This window comes from Canis lupus, chromosome 11, assembly GCF_048164855.1.
Source record: "Canis lupus baileyi chromosome 11, mCanLup2.hap1, whole genome shotgun sequence".
Lineage (NCBI taxonomy): Eukaryota > Metazoa > Chordata > Mammalia > Carnivora > Canidae > Canis > Canis lupus.
Window position 1 is genome coordinate 1,290,397 of NC_132848.1, and position 20,891 is coordinate 1,311,287.

The 20,891-nt window shown below is 45.7% G+C and overlaps 1 long non-coding RNA gene across 1 annotated transcript; it reads left to right on the top strand.

The window, feature by feature from the left end:
- Positions 1–2,256: 2,256 nt before the first annotated feature.
- LOC140642112 (uncharacterized) lies at positions 2,257–19,720 on the top strand. Its single transcript, XR_012038667.1, has 3 exons — positions 2,257–2,392; positions 17,969–18,105; positions 19,138–19,720. It is a non-coding gene; the product is annotated as an uncharacterized lncRNA (long non-coding RNA).
- The last annotated feature ends 1,171 nt before the right edge of the window (positions 19,721–20,891 follow it).

Sequence of the window (20,891 nt, forward strand, 5' to 3'; positions counted from 1 at the left end):
AGCCTGGCCACCTCAGAACCAGCGGTGACGCTTCGGGAGGATGTGGGGCCACGTCCACACAACTGGACGCTGATGTCCTCAGGACCCCTGGTGTAGACTTCGGGACATATGGGGATGCGTCCATGTGGACAGAAGACCCCAGCCTTGTCAGAGTCTGTGGTGAGGCCTAAGAAAGATGTGGATGCCGAATCCACACTGACAGGAGTCTCCGGCCACCTCAGGACACACTGTGAAGGATTGGGATGATTTGGGGCCACGTCCATGCTGACAGGAGCCCCCAGCCTCCTCGGGTCTTATGGTGAGGCTGAGGAAAATATGGGGCCACGTCAAGACTGAGAGGACCCCCGTCCTCCTCAGGACCTGCACTTTGGCTTCAGGACACATGGGGCTGCATCTAAGCTGACAGGAACCCACAGCCTCCTCAGGATGCGTGGTGAGTTTTCTGGGGGACGTGGGGCCATGTCCAGGCTGAGAGGAGCCCCCGGCCTCCTGAGAACCTGCTGTGAGGCTTCCAGAGGATGTGAGGCATACTCCACGGTGACAGGAGACCCGGCGTACTCAGGACCTGCTGACTATGACTCTGGAACACATGGGGCCACGTGCGCACTCACAGGAGCCCGGCTTCCTCAGGACCCCCTGGAGGACCCTGGAGGCACCGTTGGGGCCACGTCCATGTCAGAAGGGACTCTTCAGAACCATAGGGTAAGTGAATGGGTAGAATGAATGGTAGGGTCAGGGGAGGGGAGGCATTTGGTGGTTAGGCTTAGGTTAGATGTTAGGGGTTAGTGATTAAGCTTATGGTTATGGATTAGAGGTTAGGGTGAGGGTTAAGGGTAAGGGTCAGTGGTTAGGAGTTAGGAAGGGGGTTTGGGTTAGGGACAGGAGTTAGAGTTAGGGTTAGGGTTTAGACTTTAGGGATTAGGATAGGAGGTTAGGAATTAGGGTTTGGGTTATGGTTAGAGTTAGGGTTGGGCTAGGTTTGCAGTTAGGGTTAGGGGTTAGGGTGTGAGTTTGGGTTAGTCGTTAGGGTTAGGGGGAAGAGTTAAAGTTAGGGCTAGGTTTAGGGTTAGGGCTAGGGTTAGGTTTAGGATAGGGGTTAGGGCTAGGGTTAGGGTTAGTGTTTGGTTGGGGTTAGGGTTAGGGTCAGGTCAGGGTCAGGGTATGGTTTTGGAAAAGGTTAAGAGAGGGTTAGGCAGTGGGTTAGGGATTAGTTTTAGGGTACATGTTAGGGTACAGTTTGGGGTATGAGATAGGATTAGTATTAGAGGGTTAGGGTTAGGGTACAGGTTAAGGTTAGGAATAGTATTTGAGTACATTAAGATAAGGTTAGGGTTAGAGGTTAGGGTTAGGGTTAGATTTAAGGTAAGGGTCAGGGTTAAGGGTTTAGAATAGGTTTAGGAGTTAGGGTGAGGGTTGGCAGGAAGGTTCAGTGAATGTGTTTCGGTATTGGGGTTTGTGTTTGGTTTTTGATTAGTGATAATTCTTGTTTAAGGGTTAGGTTACCATTAGGCTTAAGTGGAGGGTTAGGGTTATGTCTCTGTATGGTGAGAGTTTGTGTCTTGGCATGTGCCTGCACTGGGAATCCTAGCATCTTGGGCAGTTTAGTTTTATGCACTCTATTTAGATTTTGGGTTCAAAGATAGCCTGACTCCACCAAGTCAGCTGCCTCCACAGAGAGTCAAAATCCATCCTTCTGCTGGGGTGAGAATAGGCATGGCAGGCTTCTCCTGAGCTGAGCTGAGCTAAAGAGGGGATTTGTGGCTCTAAAGACTCTTTGGATTTTCAGTTGCTTTTATGATTTTATCTCTTGTGCACACATGTTTCATCAATACTACCAATTATTATTTTAAACTTTTACTTGAAGTCCTCTTTGTAAACACAGTATGATATAGTATCAGGTTTACCACATAGTGATTCAACCCTTGAATACAACGCCTGGTTCTGGTCAGAGGTGACCTCCACTATGCCCATCCCCTGATTCCCCATCCCCCCCACCTTCCTCTGGTATCTATTAGTTTATTCTCTGGGGTTAAGAGTGTGTTTTTTTGTTTGCTTCTCTCATCCCCCCTCTGCCCCTTTGCCAGTTTGTTTGGTTTCTTAAAATTCACATGTGAATGCAATTGTATGGTATTTGGTATATGTCTTCCTCTGACTGAGTTCATTTAGCATAAGTCCCTTCCACTTCTCCCACGTCATTGTAAATGGCTTCCTTTCATCCCTTCTGATGACCGAGTGATGTCGCAGTGTGTATATTTACCACATCGTCTCTGCCCATTCATCTGTCGATGGACATCTGGGCTCTATACAGTTTCGCTGTTGTTGACAATGCTGCTACCAACACTGGGCTGCGTGTTCCTCTTCGAATCTACTCAACTACTTTTGTATCCTCAGGGTAAGTACCTAGCTGTGCAATTTTGGAATCATAGGGTAGCTCTATTTTTAACTTCTTTTTAAAAAAATTTTTTATGATAGTCAGAGAGAGGCAGAGACACAGGCAGAGGGAGAAGCAGGCTCCAAGCACCGGGATCCCGACGTGGGATTCGATCCCGGGTCTCCAGGATCACGACCTGGGCCAAAGGCAGGCGCCAAACCACTGTGCCACCCAAGGATCCCCTATTTTTAACTTCTCGAGGACCCTCCAGACTGTTCCACAGTGGCTGCACCTTTACTTATTTATTCATGAGAGACAGAGAGGGGCAGAGTTATAGGCAGAGGGAAAATGAGGCTCCTTACGGGGGGCCTGATGAGGGACTTGATCCCCCAGGACCCTGAGATCATGACCTGAGCCAAAGCAGATGCTCAATCACTGAGGCACCCAGGTGCCTTGCTGATTCAATTCCTTTGCTAGTTATGGGTCTGTTCATATTTTCCATTTCTTCCTATTTCAGTTTTGCACATGTGCTCATTTGCACATTTCTAGGGATTTGTCCTTTTCTTCCAGGTCTCCCAGTTTGTTAGCGTATAATCTTTCATAGTATTCCCTTATAATTGTCTTATTTTTCTGGTGTTAATTGTTATCTCTCTTCTCTCATTTGTGATTTTATTTATTTAGGTTTTCTATTTTCTCGTTGATAAGACTGGCTAGGGCTTGATCCATTTTCTTAATTATTTTGGAGAACCAGCTCTTAGTTTCGTTATTCCATTCTACTGTTTTGTTTTTTCTGCATTCTTTATTTCTTCTCTCATCTTTATTTTTTCCCTTTTTCTGTAGGCTTTAGGCTTTGTTTGCTATTCCTTTTCCAGCCTCTTTGGGTGTAGGGTTAGGTTGCGAATTGGAGACTTCTTGTTGCTTGAGATAGGCCTGTATTGCTATGTACTTCCCTCTTAGGACTGCCTTTGCAACATCCCAGAGGTTTGGAGAAACATGTTTTCATTTTTTTTTGTTTTAAATTTCCTCTTTAATTTCCTGGTTGCTCTATTCATTATTCATTCTCTAGTAGGATGTTCATAATCTCCACGTATTTTTGGTCTGTCCAATTTTGTTTCTTACTGTCGACTTCCAGTTTCATAGCGTCATGGTCCAAATATGTAAAGGGTGTGATATCAACCTTCTTGTACCTGTTGTACCTGTTAAGGGCTGATTTGTGGGACATGATATGATCTGTTCTGGAGAATGTCCCATGTGCACTTGAAAGGAATGTGTATTCTGCTTTAGGAAGAAATGTTCAGACTACATCTGTTGAGTCCCTGTGGTCCAGTGTGTCAATGTTATTGTTCCCCTGTTGATTTTCTGCATAGACGATCGGTCCATTGCCATAAGTGGGTGTTAAAATCCCCTGTCATTGTATTATTATCAGTGAGTTCCTGTATGTTTGTTGTTAATTGGTTTCTATATTTAGGTGCTCCCATGTATCAGCATAAATATTTAGTTGTTTGAACATTTTTTAAATGAATTTATTTTTTATTGGTGTTTAATCTACCAACAAACAGAATAACACCCAGTGCTCATCCCGGCAAGGGCGCCCCTCACTGCCCTTCACCCATTCACCGTCACTCCCCTCCCTCCTCCCCTTAAAGCATCCCTAGTTCCTTTCTCAGAGTTAGGAGTCTTTTTTTAAAAATATTTATTTATTTATGATAGACATAGAGAGAGAGAGAGAGGCAGAGACACAAGAGGAAGGAGAAGTAGGCTCCATGCCGGGAGCCCGAAGTGGGACTCGATGCTGGGACTCCAAGATCGCGCCCTGGGCCAAAGGCAGGCGCTAAACTGCTGAGCCACCCAGGGATCCCCGAGTTAGGAGTCTTTATGTTCTGTCTCCCTTTCTCATATTTCCCACACATTTCTTCTCCATTCCCTTATATTCCCTTTCACTATTATTTATATTAACCAATTGAATGAGAACATATGTTTGTCCTTCTTCAATTGACTTACTTCACTCAGCATAATACCCTCCAGTTCCATCCATGTCGAGGCAAATGGTGGGTATTTGTCGTTTCTAATGGCTCAGTAATATTCCATTGTATACATAAACCATATCTTCTTTATCCATTCATCTTTCGATGGACACCATGGCTCCATCCACAGTTTCGCTATTGTGGACATTCCTGTTAAACACATCGGGGTGCACATGTCCCGGCATTTCATTGCATCTGAATATTTTGGGTAAATCCCCAAGAGTGCAATTGCTGGGTCGTAAGGCAGGTCTATTTTTAACTCTTTGAGGAACCTCCACACAGTTTTCCAGAGTGGCTGCACCAGTTCACATTCCCACCAACAGTGTAAGAGGGTTCCCTTTTCTCCGCATCCTCTCCAACATTTGTGGTTTCCTGCCTTGTTAATTTTCCCCATACTCACTGGTGTGAGGTGGTATCTCATTGTAGTTTTGATTTGTATTTCCCTGAGGCAAGTGATGCAGAGCATTTTCTCATGTGCATGTTGGCAATATCTATGTCTTTGTCTGTGAAATTTCTTTTTTTTTTTTTAAATGTGGCCAGTTTTATTTATTTATTTTTTTTATTTATTTATGATAGGCACACAGTGAGAGAGAGAGAGGCAGAGACACAGGCAGAGGGAGAAGCAGGCTCCATGCACCGGGAGCCCGACGTGGGATTCGATCCCGGGTCTCCAGGATCGCGCCCTGGGCCAAAGGCAGGCGCCAAATCGCTGCGCCACCCAGGGATCCCTGTCTGTGAAATTTCTATCCATGTCTTTTGCCCATTTCATGATTGGATTGTTTGTTTATTTCGTGTTGAGTTTAAGAAGTTCTTTATAGATCTTGGAAACTAGCCCTTTATCTGATACGTCTTTTGCAAACATCTTCTCCCACTCTGTAGGTTGTCTTTTAGTTTTGTTGACTGTACCCTTGGCTGTGCAAAAGCTTCTTATCTTGAAGAAGCCACAATAGTTCATTTTTGCTTTTGTTTCTTTTGCCTTCATGGATGTACCTTGCAAGAATTTACTGTGGACGAGTTCAAAAAGGGTGTTGCCTGAGTTCTCTTGGATTTTGATGGATTCTTGTCTCACATTTAGATGTTTCATCCATTTTGAGTTTATCTTTGTGTATTGTGAAAGAGAGTGGTCTAGTTTCATTCTTCTGAGTGTGGATGTCCATTTTCCCAGTACTGTATATCGTAGAGACTGTCTTTCTTCCAATAATTAGTCTTTCCTACTTTATTGAATATCAGTTGACCATAAAGTTCAGGGTCCACTTCTGGGTTCTCTATTCTGTTCCATTGATCTATGAGTCTGTTTTTGTGCCAGTATCACACTGTCTTGATGACCACAGTTTGTAGTACAACCTGAAATCTGGCATTGTGATGCCCCCAGATATGGTTTTCTTTTTAAAATTCCCCTGGCTATTCGGGGTCTTTCCTGATTCCACACAAATATTAAAATAGTTTGTTCTAACTCTCTGAAGAAAGTCCATGGTATTTTGATAGGGATTGCATTAAACGTGTACATTGCCCTGGGTAACATTGACTTTTTCACAATATTAATTCTGCCAAGCCATGAGAATGGAATATTTTTCCATCTCTTTGTGTCTTCCTCAATTTCTTTCAGAGGCATTCTATAATGTTTATGGTTGAGATCCTTTACCTCCTTTGTTAGGTTTATTCCTAAGTATCTTATGCTTTTGGGTGCAATTGTAAATCAGATTGCCTCCTCTATTTCTCTTTCTTCAGTCTCATTGTTAGTGTATAGAAATGCCATTGATTTCTCGGCATTGATTTTGTATCCTGCCACGCTACCAAATTGCTGTATGAGTTGTAGCAATCTTGGGGGGGGTCTTTTGGGTTTTCTAGTTAGAGTATCATGTCATCGGCGAAGAGGGAGAGTTTGACTTCTTCTTTGCCAATTTGAATGCCTTTATTTATTTTTGTTGTCTTATTGCTGAGGCTCAGACTTCCAGTACTATGTTGAATAGCAGTGGTGAGAGTGGACATCCCTGTCTTGTTCCTGATCTTAGTGGAAATGCTCCCAGTGCTTCCACATTGAGAATGATATTTGCTGTGGGCTTTGCGTAGATGGCCTTTATGATGTCGAGGAATGTTCCCTCTATCCTACGCTCTGAAATGTTTTGATCAGCAATGGATGCTCTATTTTGTCAAATGCTTTCTCTGCATCTAATGAGAGGATCATATGGTTCTTGGTTTTTCTTTGCTGATACGATGAATCCCATTGATTGTTTGACGAGTGTTGAACCAGCCTTGTGTCCCGGGGATAAATCCTACTTTGTCATGGTGAATAATTTTCTTAATGTCCTGTTGGATCCTATTGGCTAGTATCTTGTTGAGAATTTTTGCATCCATGTTCATCAGGGATATTGGTCTGTAATTCTCCTTTTTGGTGGGGTCTTTGTCTGGTTTTGGAATTAAGGTGATGCTGGCTTCATAGAATGAATTTGGAAGGACTCCATCTCTTTCTATCTTTCCAAACAGCTTTAGTAGGATAGGTATGGTTTCTTCCTTAAACGTTTGATAGAATTCCCCTGGGAAGCCATCTGGCCCTGGACTTTTGTGTCTTGGGACGTTTTGGATGACTGCTTCAATTTCCTCCCTGGTTATTGGCTTGTTTAGGTTTTCTATTTCATCCTGTTCCAGTTGGTAGTTTGTGGCTATCTAGGATTGCGCCCATTTCCTCTAGATTGCCTAATTTATTGGCGTATAGCTGTTCATAACATGTTTTTAAAATCGTTTGTATTTCCTTGGTGTTGGTAGTGATCTCTCATTTCTCATTCATGATTTTATTAATTTGAGTCTTCTCTATCTTCTTTTTAATCTGGTTGGCTAATGGTTTATCTATCTTATTAATTTGTTCAAAGAACCAACTCCTGGTTCTGTTGATCTGTTCCACATTTCTTCTGGTCTCGATTTCCTTGAGTTCTGCTCGAATTTTTTATTTATTTATTTTTTATTTATTTATGATAGTCACAGAGAGAGAGAGAGAAGCAGAGACATAGGCAGAGAGAGAAGCAGGCTCCATGCACCGGGAGCCCGAGGTGGGATTCGATCCCGGGTCTCCAGGATCACGTCCCGGGCCAAAGGCAGGCGCTAAACCACTGCGCCACCCAGGGATCCCATGCTCGAATTTTAATTAAGTCTCTTCTTCTGTTGGGTGTAGGATATAGCTGCTGTTTTTTTCTAGCTCCTCTATGTGTAAGGTTAGCTTTTGTATTTGAGTTCTTTCCAGTTTTTGAATGGATGCTTTTATTGCGATGTATATCCCCCTTAGGACTGCTTTTGCTGCATCCCAAAGATTTTGAATGGTTGTATGTTCATTCTCATTAGTTTCCATGAAAGCTTTTAATTCTTCCTTAATTTCCTGGTTGACCCTTTCATCTTTTAGCAGGATAGTCCTTCACCTCCATGTGTTTGAGGTCCTTCCAAACTTCTTGTTGTGATTTAGTTCTAATTTCAAGGCATTATGGTCTGAGAATATGCAGGGGATGATCCCAATCCCTTGGTATCGGTTCAGGCCCTATTTGTGACCCAGTATGTGGTCTATTCTGGAGAAAGTTCCATGTGCACCTGATAAGAATGTGTATTCAGTTGAGTTTGGATGTAAAGTTCTGTAGATTTCTGTGAAATCCATCTGGTCCAGTGTATCATTTAAAGCTCTTTTTTTCTTTGGAGATGTTGTGCTTAGAGACCTATCGAGAGTGGAAAGAGCTAGATTGAAGTCACCAAGTATAGTATATTATTATCTAAGTATTTCTTCACTATGGTTATTAATTGGTTTAAATATTTGGCAGTTCCCACATTCGGGGCATATGTTGAGGATTGTTAGGTCTTCTTGTGGGATAGATCCCTTAAGTATGATTTAGTGTCCCTCTTCATCTCTCACTACAGTCTTCGGGGTAAATTTTAGTTTTTCTGATATAAGGATGGCTACCCCTGCTTTCTTTTGAGGACCTTTTGAATAGTAAATAGTTCTCCAACATTTTATTTTCAGGTTGTCGCTGTCCTTCTGTCTAATATGAGTCTCTTGTAGACAGCTAATAGATGGGTCCTGCTTTTTTATCCAGTCTGAAACCCTGCGCCTTTTGATGGGGTCATTAAGCCCATTCACGTTCAGAGTTACTATCGACAGATATGAGTTTAGCGTCTTCATGATATCTATTCAGTCCTTGTTTTTGTGGATTGTTCCACTGAGCTTCTTCCTAAAGGGGAATTTTAAGAGTCCCCCTTAAAATTTCTTGCAGAGCTGGTTTGGAGGTCACATATTCTTTCAGTTCCTGCCTGTCTTGGAAGCTCTTTATCTCTCCTTCCATTTTGAATGAGAGCCTTGCTGGATAAAGTATTCTCGGTTGCATGTTATTCTCATTGATGACCCTGAATATATCCTGCCAGCACTTTCTGGGCTGCCAGGTTGCTATGGAGAGGTCTTCTGTTACCCTAATGCTCCTCCCCATAAAGGTCAGGATTTTCTTGTCTCTTGCTGTTTAAAGATCTTATCTTTATCTTTGTAATTTGCAAGCTTCCCTATTAAATGTCGAGGTGTTGGATTGTTATTATTGATTTAAGGGGAGGATCTCTCTATTTCCTGCATCTGAACGCCTGTTTCCCTTCCCAGATTAGGAATGTTTTCAGCTATTATTTGTTCAAATACTTATTCTGGTCCTCTGTCCATTTTGGCGCCCTTGGGAATCCCAATTACACGTAGGTTTTTCTTCCGCAGGCTGTCGTTTATTTCCCTTAATCTGTCTTCCTGGTCATTTAATTGTCTGTCTCTTTTTTCCTCAGTTTCTCTCTTTGCCATCAACTTGTGTTCTATGTCACTCATTCTTTCTTCCACCTCGTTATCCCTCATCGTTAGGACTTCCAGTTGGATTGCATCTCATTCAATTGATTTTTACTTTCGGCCTGATTGGATCTAAATTCTGCAGTCATGAAGTCTCTTGAGTCCTTTATGCTTTTTTCTAGAGCCACCAGTAGCTGTATAATAGTGCTTCTGAATTGGCTTTCTGACATTGAATTGTAATCCAGATTTTGTAACTCTGTGGGAGAGACGACTGTTTCTGATTCTTTATTTTGAGGTTAGGTTTTCCTTCTAGTCATTTTCCTGAGTGCCGAGTGGCCAAAAACAAATTGAATTGGGAAAACAAGTAAAGAGAGGAGAGAAATAAGGAAAGAAAAGAGAAAAAGGCAAAGAATAAAGGAAGAAAGAAGGAAAAAAGAGAATAAAAAAAGAAAGAAAAGAAAGAAAATGGGGATAAAGAGTGGGGGAAGCAATCATAATTAAAAAAAACATGGGGGGTATCTTCTGATTCTGTATACTTTAAGTCCCTTGACTTCCCTGGAACTTGTCCGTCTAGCTGGTCTTCCAGGGGAAGGGCCTGTTGTGCGGATTTATAGGTGTTAGCACTTGGGGGAGCTGCTCTGTCCCCTGCCTGGTGCAGGGCTCAGTGCGTTTAGTTTACCCCATGAGGCCCCAGGAGGAACAACCCCAGTGACAATGGCCAGCTCTGGAAACCTGTATTCAGCCCACGCAGTAACTCGGGAGCAGTCCATTTCTAATGGTTGAGTAATATTCCATTGTATACATAAACCACATCTTCTTTATCCATTCAACTTTCGATGGACATCGAGGCTCCTTCCACAGTTTGGCTATTGTGGACATTCCTAATATAAACATCGGGGTGCAGTTCTCCCGGCGTTTCATTGCATCTGAATCTTTGCGGTAAATCCCCAACAGTGCAATTTCTGGGTCGTTGTGCAGGTCTATTTTTATCTCATTGAGGAACTTCCACAGAGATTTCCAGAGTGGCTGCATCAGTTCACATTCCCACCAACAGTGGTTTCTATATTTAGGTACTCCCATGTTGGCAGCATAAATATTTAGTTGTTTGATCATGATAGAGAGTCTTTTTATTTATGAAATAATGCCCTTCTCCATCTCTTCTTACAGTATTTGTTCTTTCTTTTTTGAAATTTAAAATATTTATTTATTTATTCATGAGAATTACACAGAGAAGCAGAGGAAGGAACATAGCAGAGTGAGAGGCAGGCTCCCCAAAGGGAGGCTGATGTGGGACTTGATCCTGGGATCCCAGAATCACACCCTGAGCCGAAGGCAGATGCTCAACCAATGAGCCACCAGGTGTCCCCCAGGGTGTGTTTTCAAATCTAATTTGTCTGATATAAGTATGGGTCCTCCATCTTTCTTTTGATATCCATTAGCATCATAGGTGATTTTCCATCCCCTGACTTTCAATCTGTTGGTGTCTATAGGTCTAAGGTGAGCATCTTGTAGGCAGCGTACAGATGGATGTTGTTTTTTTAATAATAATTTTATTTATGATAGTGTGAGAGAGAGCGAGAGTGAGAGAGAGAGGGGGGGCAGAAAATTAGGCAGAGAGAGAAACAGGCTCCCCACCAGGAGCCCAATATGGGACTCGATCCAAGACTTCAGGATCACACCCTGAGTCAAAGGCAGAGGCTCAACCCCTGAGCCACCCAGACATCCCGGATCCTGTTTTTTAAGCCACTCTGATACCCTATATCTTTTTATTGGAGCATTTAGTCTATCAGCATTCAGAGTGATTATTCAAAGATATGAACTTTGTGCATTTGTGTTACCGGAAGAGTTGGTGTTTCTGGTGACGTTCTCTGGGCCTTTCTAGTCTTTGTTGCTTTTGGTCTCTTTTTTTCCCCCACTAGAAGAGTCCCTCTTAAAATTCCTTACTGGATTGGTTAAGTGGTCATGAACTCCTTTATATGTTGCCTGTCTGGGAAAATCTTTCTCTCGCTCTCCTGTATGACACCCTTGCTGAAGAAAGAATTCATACAAATTGGACTCCAATAAAAAGAAATTTAAAAACAAAAAATAAATTCTTGCTAATATGATTGAGGAAAATGGCATTTAGGATGAAAAACAGAAGCAGAAAGAGAGGAGGAGATTTCACCCTCCATAGCCTTCACAAGGACCTGGTGTCCTTTCCTAGGAGGGCCCCCCCCACTCCGGAGGATGCTTCCTGCCCCTCTGCCCTCCCTGTTGGAACACAGCAAACACATTCCATGCGTCCAACACCTCTGCAGTCATGGCTTATAGCATTTTTCCAAATATCCTATTGGAGACCACAGTGTAGTGTATGTAACCATCTGGCTCCTGTTTGACAACATTGGGAGGATTCCGACTTTTGTTGGTTTTGAGATGCGTGTGTGTCTATCACATGCAGCTATCCCATGCAGCTATCAGATCCTCTGGCTGGGTCACGCAAAACCCCGAAATGGTTGGCAGAACATCATTTCTGGTGCTGGCGCTGGGCGGCTAGCTGGGCTCTCCTGGCCATGCCGGTCTCACTCATGCAGGAACTTTCAGCTGGAGGGTCAGCAGAGCTGGAAGTTTTGGCTCGGCCACATTCCCATGTCCAGCAGGGGGTCTGGCTGCACTGGAAGGCATGTGGGGACATCAGCTGTGTGTGCCTGGTAGCGTCCCTGCAGGGGCTGGTTGGGGCCTAGGTGGTGCCCCCTCCTCCTCTCTGGGGGTCTCTCCATGCCCCAAGCACATAGTTCTGGGAGACACAGAAATGGGCTGGCTCTGCATTTTCACACCACAACACTTTATTGAGTTTCTACAGCAAAGGGCTCAGAGCCATGAGTTCGTGCCTTCCCCTGGGGAAGGAGACCTTTCTGTCCTTTAAGGGGGGGCAAGAATCACATGGGGTGGGGGGCGGGTGCTAGAGTCCCCCACCTGGGAGCATGTGTGGACTCCGGGTGGGGGTGAGTGTCCTGAGGTTTCAGCCTGATTGACGGTTCTGAGGACAGCAGAGCTGACCTGGACCTGCAGCTCATGGTCTCCTGCTCTGGGTCCCCGCAGGGCAGCCGGACCGTGGCCTGAGCTCTCTGGGGCCACAGCACCTGGAGGAGCCTGCCTCCTGGTGTGGGTGCAGGTGTGGCCCACCGGCTTACCCCTCCTCTCCCCACACTGGTGTGTCCTGGGATCCCCAGGGCTTCCCTAGATCAGCGACCTGTATCTGTGGGCACGCCGAGGGCCCAGGAGGCCACATCCAGCTGTGAGAGGGCTTGCTCAGCCCGGGGCCAGAATCCAGGGCTGGCCAGGGCCATGGGGCCTGATTCCATTAGTCCTTGAGTTGGGACTGGTGGGGACTCAAATCAACCCAACCCCCAAGAGCCTGGGCCCAAGTCAGCCCAGGTCCCTCTGGGTTAGGGGCTGGTGTCCTGTGCAGGTTGTGCCGCCCTCCAGGAGGAAGAGTGGGAGGAGGCAGGGCACAGTGCTTCCTCTGCTCCACCTACCTGCACCCACCCTGTCGGGGGCTCCCTGTCTTTCCTCCTCCCTGCAACCCCTGGACACTCTATGGGACACCGGGCTTCTGATGGTAGCAGGCTGTCCAGAGAACCACGGGGAGGCTGAGCATGTCCCACAGGGTGCACCTGCACTGGGTCCTTGCTGGGGGGCGATGGTGTGTGAGTGGATGATTTTGGGGCAGGGGTATGATGGTGGTGGATTGAGGGGGATGGTGTAGGGGGGATGGTGTTGGGGTATAGTGTGGGTGGGGTTTGTGTGGGGGTGTGTGGGTTTGAGGGGGATGGTGTAGGGGGGATGCCATGAGGGATAATGATGTAGGGGGATAGTGTATGGGTAAGGAATGAGGGGGATTGTGTGGAGAGCCTGCGGACACAGGGCATCCCCTTCCTTTAAGATGCACACCAAGACATCTACAGATAAAGGCGACCTCTGTCTGGGGTTTATTGTGACACCTGCCCCGGGTCCCGGGTGGTTAGTGCAGGGCCCTGGCTGGACCGGGCGCATTATCTGGGGGTCATCATACTATGTATGTTTACAAATTGCAAATTGTCTCAAATTAAATGCATAGAATTTCGAAATATATAAAGCACCGTGGGTGGGTGTCACTCTGACCCTTCTGACCCTCATCGGATCGATGTGTGTCCTCCTCCAGTCACAGCCATGCAATCTGCCCCCAGGTCCCCGTAATGCCCCCCATGGCCCCCACCCAGGCACCTGGTTTTCAGGGTGCCGTCCGTCACCCCTTTGGGGTTCAGCTCCCATGGCAAGCCCTGGAGGCCCCATCCTAGTGACCTCCTCATCCCTGAGACACTGGGTGTGGGGGCACAAAGGTCATCCCCAGCACCCTTTCATGCTGCCGTGTTTTGTTGGCTGCTGTTCTTCCCCCGGCCTCAAAGCCCCATGTTCCCTACTCAGAAGCCACCAGTCCTCCCCCGGGTCCCAATCCCCCCTGGCACCTCAGCCTCATACTACCCGGTAGTAGGCCCAAAACATTATGTGACTGCTGAATGTCATGTTGATGTCCATGTCCACCTGCTTGATGTCCCTGGAGGAGACCAGGGCCTCTTACTTCATTTCCTGTGGGAATACCAGGGAGGAGGAGCCAGCATCAGGGACTCAGACCCCGACATGTCACCAGGTGCCACCCTGGGCAGGGAGCCCAGGGGCCACCATGGGAGTGTGTCCTGCTGAATACTCCTTCCTTCCCCTGGGAGGCCAGGGATGGCGGGAGTGCCCAGCGTGCCCATGGACCTGTGTGAGGGCCTGTGCCCAGCTGTTGTGGGTGGGGAGGTGACTGAGGGTCAGCCTGGGTGGGAGGGGACAAAGAGTCAGTCCAGGTGGGAATGGGACATGGGGGTTTTGTGCACAAGATGGCGAATCCGAGAAACCACTAAGGAGCCGACACTGATGCAAACAAACGAGGGGTGTTTTACAAACTCAAGCATGGGTCCAAGTATACCCCACAGAGTGGAGCAGGGATTTGGACCCCGAGGACGGTTTTAGCCTAGTTTTAAGGGCTGGTCTCGGGGACCTCCAGAAGGGCTGGAGCAATTCCTCAAGTTCTGTTCACATTTTGATATGGGGCCTTCAAGGGCATTGAGCTCTCTTCTCATTGTAATAGGGGTTTCCAGCCCTTGGCTTCGGCTCAGTTTTTATTCTATTCTGGGGCATTCTAGGACATTAAGCTGTAAATTTTTGTTTTTTTCCTGTATCTGAAGTAATGTAAATTTCAGCTCTTCTTCACAGGGGACTGGGATTGCTGGACTTGTGCAAATGCTGAACTTAAAGTGGAATGGCCGTAATGTTCTCGGCCTCCCCACGTCCCGTCCGATACTTTCTAGCTCCTGCCACCCTCCCCGGAGCTCCTAAGAGAGCAATTGCAAATGACCTCAGTGTGGCAGCCTGTGTTGGGGGACAAACCCAGGGATTTGGGATCAGGAATACCTGGAGATCGGGCGTCTCGGCTATGCAGCGTGATTTGATGCTGCAGACTCTTATTCCCTAAGGCTATCTTGACAACTGACTTTGTACATAGAAAAGTTCTCCTTTGCCTTTAAAAGATGAGGAGCAATCAAAGCGTTTTTTCTCTGCACATCTGATTGCTCAGATTCCAATCTGAGACGTATTGACTGTTAATATGGATAATGTACTATCCGTGGTAGTATTGTTAAAATATTCTGACACTAGTAATTCAGAGGGATGAGGCTTTCTCAACTATTTCTTCGCAGCTCAGTCACTCATCAGAAAATGCATCTTTATGGATTTGGAAATAACTGAGAGACATTATTACCAATGGTCCTATTATTATGTGAAGGATTCTTCCCTGAGTTTCTTCCCCTGTTTCAACTGACACTGAAACACTGTGAACTCTTTGGAAGACAAATGTCAAGGAGATAAATGTTATGCCTTGCTAATTTTAAATGCACTTGCAATATGTTGTCTATTATAATAGAAGTATTTTTAGGTGATTTTTGCTATTCATTATGCTTTCCTGCTTTTCAGGTTGAGGAAGCATTGTACGTGTTCATAAGTGTTTTTCTTTCCTTCTGATATAAAATTTTTACTTTGTTCCTAACGAAGGAACTCTTTAAGAATAAGGCAAAAGTTAACTATTCTTGAAATGTCTTCACACTTGGAGCCTGATTTATTTAAGTCAATTTTCAAAATAAATCTTATTTATTAGAAAAAAAACAAAGATTTGTAGGGAAATTGAGAAGATACTAAGAGAATTCTCATGCACTCGCACTCAATATTTCCAATTATGGATATCTTATATTAGTACGGTTCAAATATTAGCTAATGAATCAATATTAAAATATTTGCATTAACCAGGGACAATACTTTATTCAGATTTTCATAGTTTTTGCTGAGTTACCATTCCTCATATCACACTCCATTTGTCCTCCTGTTTCCTTAGGCTCCTCTGGATTGTGGCAGTCTTTCAGCCTTTCCTTGTTGTCGTTTAACTGGAACGCTTTGAGAAGTAGAGTAATTTGTAAAATTTCCCTCAGTTGGGACATGTCTATTGTTTATCTCATGATTGAACTGTTTTTGTGGATTATATACAGAGATATATTGCTATTTTTATTATATCATATAAAGGATAGATACTATCAACATAATTTATCAGTCTTGGTATCGATCTGATCATTTTGCTGATGTAGTGTTTGTCAGCTTTCTCCGTAGTAAAGTGATTCTTTATTGTTCTTCTTCTTCTTCTTCTTCTTCTTCTTCTTCTTCTTCTTCTTATTATTATTATTATTATTATTATTACTATTACATTATCATTATTTTTTTAAGTTTCTCATAATATATTTTGTAGAAGGAAGTTACTATGTGTATTGCACACATAAGAGTGGGAAGCTATGCTCATGAACTTGAGGGTGGAATGTCTGCACAAATTGTTTGAAATTCTTCTACATGGGTGATTTCTCTTCATTCTGGGTTTGTTTGTGTCTTTTTCAAAGACGTTATTTAATTAATTGAGAGAGGAGAGAAAAACCATGAGCAAGACGGCCGAGGGAGAGGGAGAAGTAGGTTCCCTGCTGAACAGGGAGCCTTCCTTGGACCTGGATCATGATCTGAGCCTAAGTCAGAAGCTTAACTGACTGAGCCACCCAGGTGCCACTTTTTCTTCCTTCTTTTTTTTTTCTTAATAATAAATTTATTTTTTTGTGTGTGTTCAATTTGCCCACATACAGAGTAACACCCAGTGCTCATCCCGTCAAGTGCCCCCCTCAGTACCCATCACACATTCACCCCCACCCCAGCCCTCCTCCCCTACCATCACCCCTAGTTCGTTTCCCAGAGTTAGGAGTCTTTTTTTAAATTTTTATTTATTTGTGATAGTCACAAAGAGAGAGAGAGAGAGAATGAGGCAGAGACACAGGGAGAGGGAGAAGCAGGCTCCATGCACCGGGAGCCCGACGTGGGATTTGATCCCGGGTCTCCAGGATCGCGCCCTGGGCCAAAGGCAGGCGCCAAACCGCTGCGTCACCCAGGGATCCCGAGTTAGGAGTCTTTATGTTCTGTCTCCCTTTCTGATATTTCCCACACATTCCTTCTCCCTTCCCTTATATTCCCTTTCACTATTATTTATATTCCCCAAGTGAATGAGAACATTCAATGTTTGTCCTTCTCCGATTGAGTTACTTCACTCAGCATAATACCGTCCAGTTACATCCACCTTGAAGCAAATGGTGGGTATTTGTCATTTATAATGACTGAGCAAGGCCCACCTTTTCTCTCTCTTCATCTTCTGAGTCTACTATGATATGAATGTTATTGCTTTAATAAGTGGCTGAGTTCCCAAGTCTGCCTCTGTGGTCCATAACCTTCCTTGTTTTTAAGGCTTCCACTTGGGACTGCATCTCGGTTATAGCATTTTTAACTTTGGCTTGACTAGATTTTAGTTCTTTTATTTCTACAGTAAGGGATTCTCTAGTTTTCTTCTGTGCTCTTTTTCCAGCCCAGCTGCTATCTTTATAATCATTGTTTTAAACTGTATTTAGACATCATATATGTGAATGGATGAACTTCCTGGCTTTGAGTACTACCTCATGTTATTTTATGAAGGTGAATTACTCCATCTCATTATTTTTTTTCCAAAAAAGAAAGAAAGAAGAAAGAAAAAACAAGAAAAACAATAAAAACTGCCCTCCTAAAAGAACACCAGATTATTTTGGCCTGCTTGTTAAAAGATTCCAAATCCCAAAATAAGAAACACAATTAAAGTACCATGAAACTAAAAATAAGAAACATATAAAGTACATACATAAAAATTAAAATAAGGCAATTTATAAAATAGAATCAAAGAAAATACATGAAAATAAAGCACAAAGTACAAAGGAAGCTAGACCCTACTTTCCAGGCAGAGCTGAAGCTCTGCAGCCTCTGTGGTCCAACAGCTTGGTGGCAGCGAGTGGTCTGTGTGGGGTCTGGGAATGGGCCATGGCGCTGATTGTCAGGTGCACATCTGCCTGAGAGATGCACCTGCGGGGTCAGTGGTGGGGTGGGCTTTAGCGCCTCTGGCCTCCAGCGGGTCGCACTGTGCTGATCCCTGAGACTCAGCGCTGATGGGAGGGATGCGGGTGGGGACGCTGGGTCCTCTTGCTCTGGGGCTGAGCATCCTGCCCCCCAGTCTCCAGGCCCACCACAGAAGAGCCGCGAAACCCCCGGGTCTCTGTCGCTTCTCTTAGAACCCTGCTTTCACTCTGCCCTCGTCCAAGTTTCTTTTGGTTTTGTTTTTTTTTATCTCAGACTGTTGTGCCCAAGATTGCGAATATGAGAAACCACCGAGAAGTCGACACGAATGCAAACACACGAGGGTTAATTTACAAGATCGAGCTTGTGTCCAAGTATACCCGACACAGCAGAGCAGGGACTTGGACCCCAAGGTGGGTTTTTGCTTAGTTTTAAGGGCTGGTCTCGGGGACCTCCAGAAGGGCTGGAGCAATTCCTCAAATTCTGTTTACATTTTGATATGGGGCCTTCAAAGGCATTGAGCTCTGTTCTCATTCTAATATGGCCTTCCTGTCCTTGTCCTGGGCTCAGTTTTGATTCTATTGTGGGTCTTTCTAGGACATTAAACTGTAAACAGCAAAGGTTCTACACCTGGAAGGGGGACTTCACACTCTCCCTATATGCTGAAGATGCGGTACTAGAAGCAGGAAACCCAAGAGCCTCCACCAAAACCTGTTAGAACTAAGGAGTGCGTTCAGTAAAGTCACGGGACACAAACTGACCCTACAGAACAGAGTAGCCTTGCTCTGTCCCGACAATGAGCACTCAGGAAGGAAATGAAGGTTATGACTCCCTTCTCCATTCACAATTAATAATGAGACTGAACCAAAGGAGCACAAGACTTGTGCACTGAGCCATACCAGGCTCTGTGAGGCCGTCCTGGGCTCATGGGGTGGGAGCCTCATCTTGTGAAAATGTCCGCAATTCCTGAATCCACCCTCAGATTCAATGTCATTCCTATCAAAATCATGGTGGCAGATCCTATAAATAGGAAAAAAAAACCCATAACATCCATCCGCCCCCACAAATGACCCCGGACAGCAAATCAGTATTGGAGAAGCCTGAGAGAGCGGGACGTAGCACTTTCCTATTTCAAATGATGTCACACAGACACAGGATAAAGCAGTGTGGTTCTCGGGCCCCCAGCTGGCTCCGTTGGTTAAGCATCCGACTCCTGACCTCACCTCCAGTCCTGATCTCAGGGGTCATGAGTTCTAGCCCTGGGCTGGGCCATGGACGAGGCATGGAGCCTATTTCGACAAACCAGACCCATGGTGGGTGGTCCCGGTATAAGCTGAATGAGCAAAACTGAGAGTCTAGAAGGAAATGTGCTCTGATACAAATGATTTTTTAACTTAATTTAATTTAAACCCAATTAATTAATGTATAGTGTGTTATACTTTCAGAGGCAGAATTCAGGGATTCACCAGTTGGAGATAACAGCAGTGCACGTGACAACACCTCCCCTGTTATCCCCAAACTCCAGAGGCCCTCAGTTTGTTTCCTTTCATTAAGAGTCTGTATTTCCTGCATCTGTTTTTATCATATTTGTTTTTCCTTCCCTTTACAGTTGTTATCTGCTTTGCTTCTTTAATTCCACCTATGAATGACACCACACGGTCATTCTCTTTCCCGACTGATTTATTTCACTTAACATGATCCCTCTAGTTCTATCCACGTCATTGCAAATGGCAAGATTTCCTTCTCTTTGATAGCTGAGTACCATTCCTCTCTCTATGACCATCATCTATCTCCCATCCTCTTTATCCATCATCTGCCTGAGGGCACCAAGACTCCTCCCACAGTGTGGCTACTGTGGACCCGGCTGCTGTGGACATTGGGTGCAGTTGTCCGACGTCTCACTGCATCTGTATCTTCGGAGTGAGCTCCAGGCCATACACCTGCTGGTCGCAGGACGGCTCTATTTGTAACATCCTGAGGAGCCTCCACACTGTCCAGGGCGGCTGCACTAGCCCGAAGTCCCGCCCACAGTGGAAGAGGGTTGAGTGAGTTTTGCAGGACGTGGTAAAAGTCTGGTCCACATTTCATTTCGTGTCCTGTGGGCTCCAATTCCTTGTCCTTAAGTATTTCTGGGGAAACCGGGTGTTGGGCTCCGTTTCAGTGAGATGTTTCCGATGCTAACAGGCCACAGCTGGAGCCTGGATGAGGCAGGTGTGGCCTCTGGAGCACCCAACTCCTCCTGCATGGCCTCCTGCAGCACCTGAGTGTCCCGCAGGGGGCACCTGAGCCCAGACCCCACCCAGGGGTGCGCATGCGCAGTAGTCCTCCTCTGCCTTCACTAACAGGAGCCAGCCTGTGCTGGGGAGGCCTGAGGAGGACATGGGGACGCGTCCACGCTGATGAATCCCAGCCTCCTCAGGACCCGCGGGAAGTCTCAGGGGGAAATTGGGCCGTGTTTCACACTGACAGGAGCCCTGGTCTCCTCAGGACCAGCCTTGAAGTTCAGGAAGATATGGGCCCGCACCCACACTGCCAGGAGCCCTGGGCCGCCTCAGGTCCTGCAGGGAGGCTTCAGGAAATTGTGGGCCCGCATCTACGCTGACAGGAACCCCTGAGCCGCCCCAGGACCCACGGGGACACTTCAGGAAGATGTGGCACCGCTTCCACTCTGGCAGGAGCTCCCGGCCCCCTCAGGATATAAGTTGAGGCTTCTGGAAGCTAGGTGCCCCATTCACGGTGACAGGACCCCCATCCTCCTCAGCACCTGCACTTTGGCTTCGGGACGTATGGGGATGCGTCTATGCTGACAGGAGCCTACAGCCTCCTCAGGATGCGCGGTGAGTTTTCTGGGGGACGTGGGGCCATGCCCAGGCTGACAGGAGCCCCGGCCACCTGAGGACCTGCTGTGAGGGTTCCAGAGGATGTGAGGCATAGTCCACAGTGATAGGAGAATCGGCGTCCTCAGGACCTGCTGACTATGACTCAGGAACATGTGGGGCCACGTCCGCACTCACATGAGCCTGGATTATTCAGGACCCCGTGGAGGACACTGGAGGCGCATTGGGGGTCACTTCCACATCAGAAGGGACTACTCACAACCATAGGGTAAGTGAATGGGTAGAATAAATGGTAGGGTCAGGGGCGGGGAGGCAGTTGGTGGTTAGGCTTAGGTTAGATGTTAGGAGTTATGATTATGCTT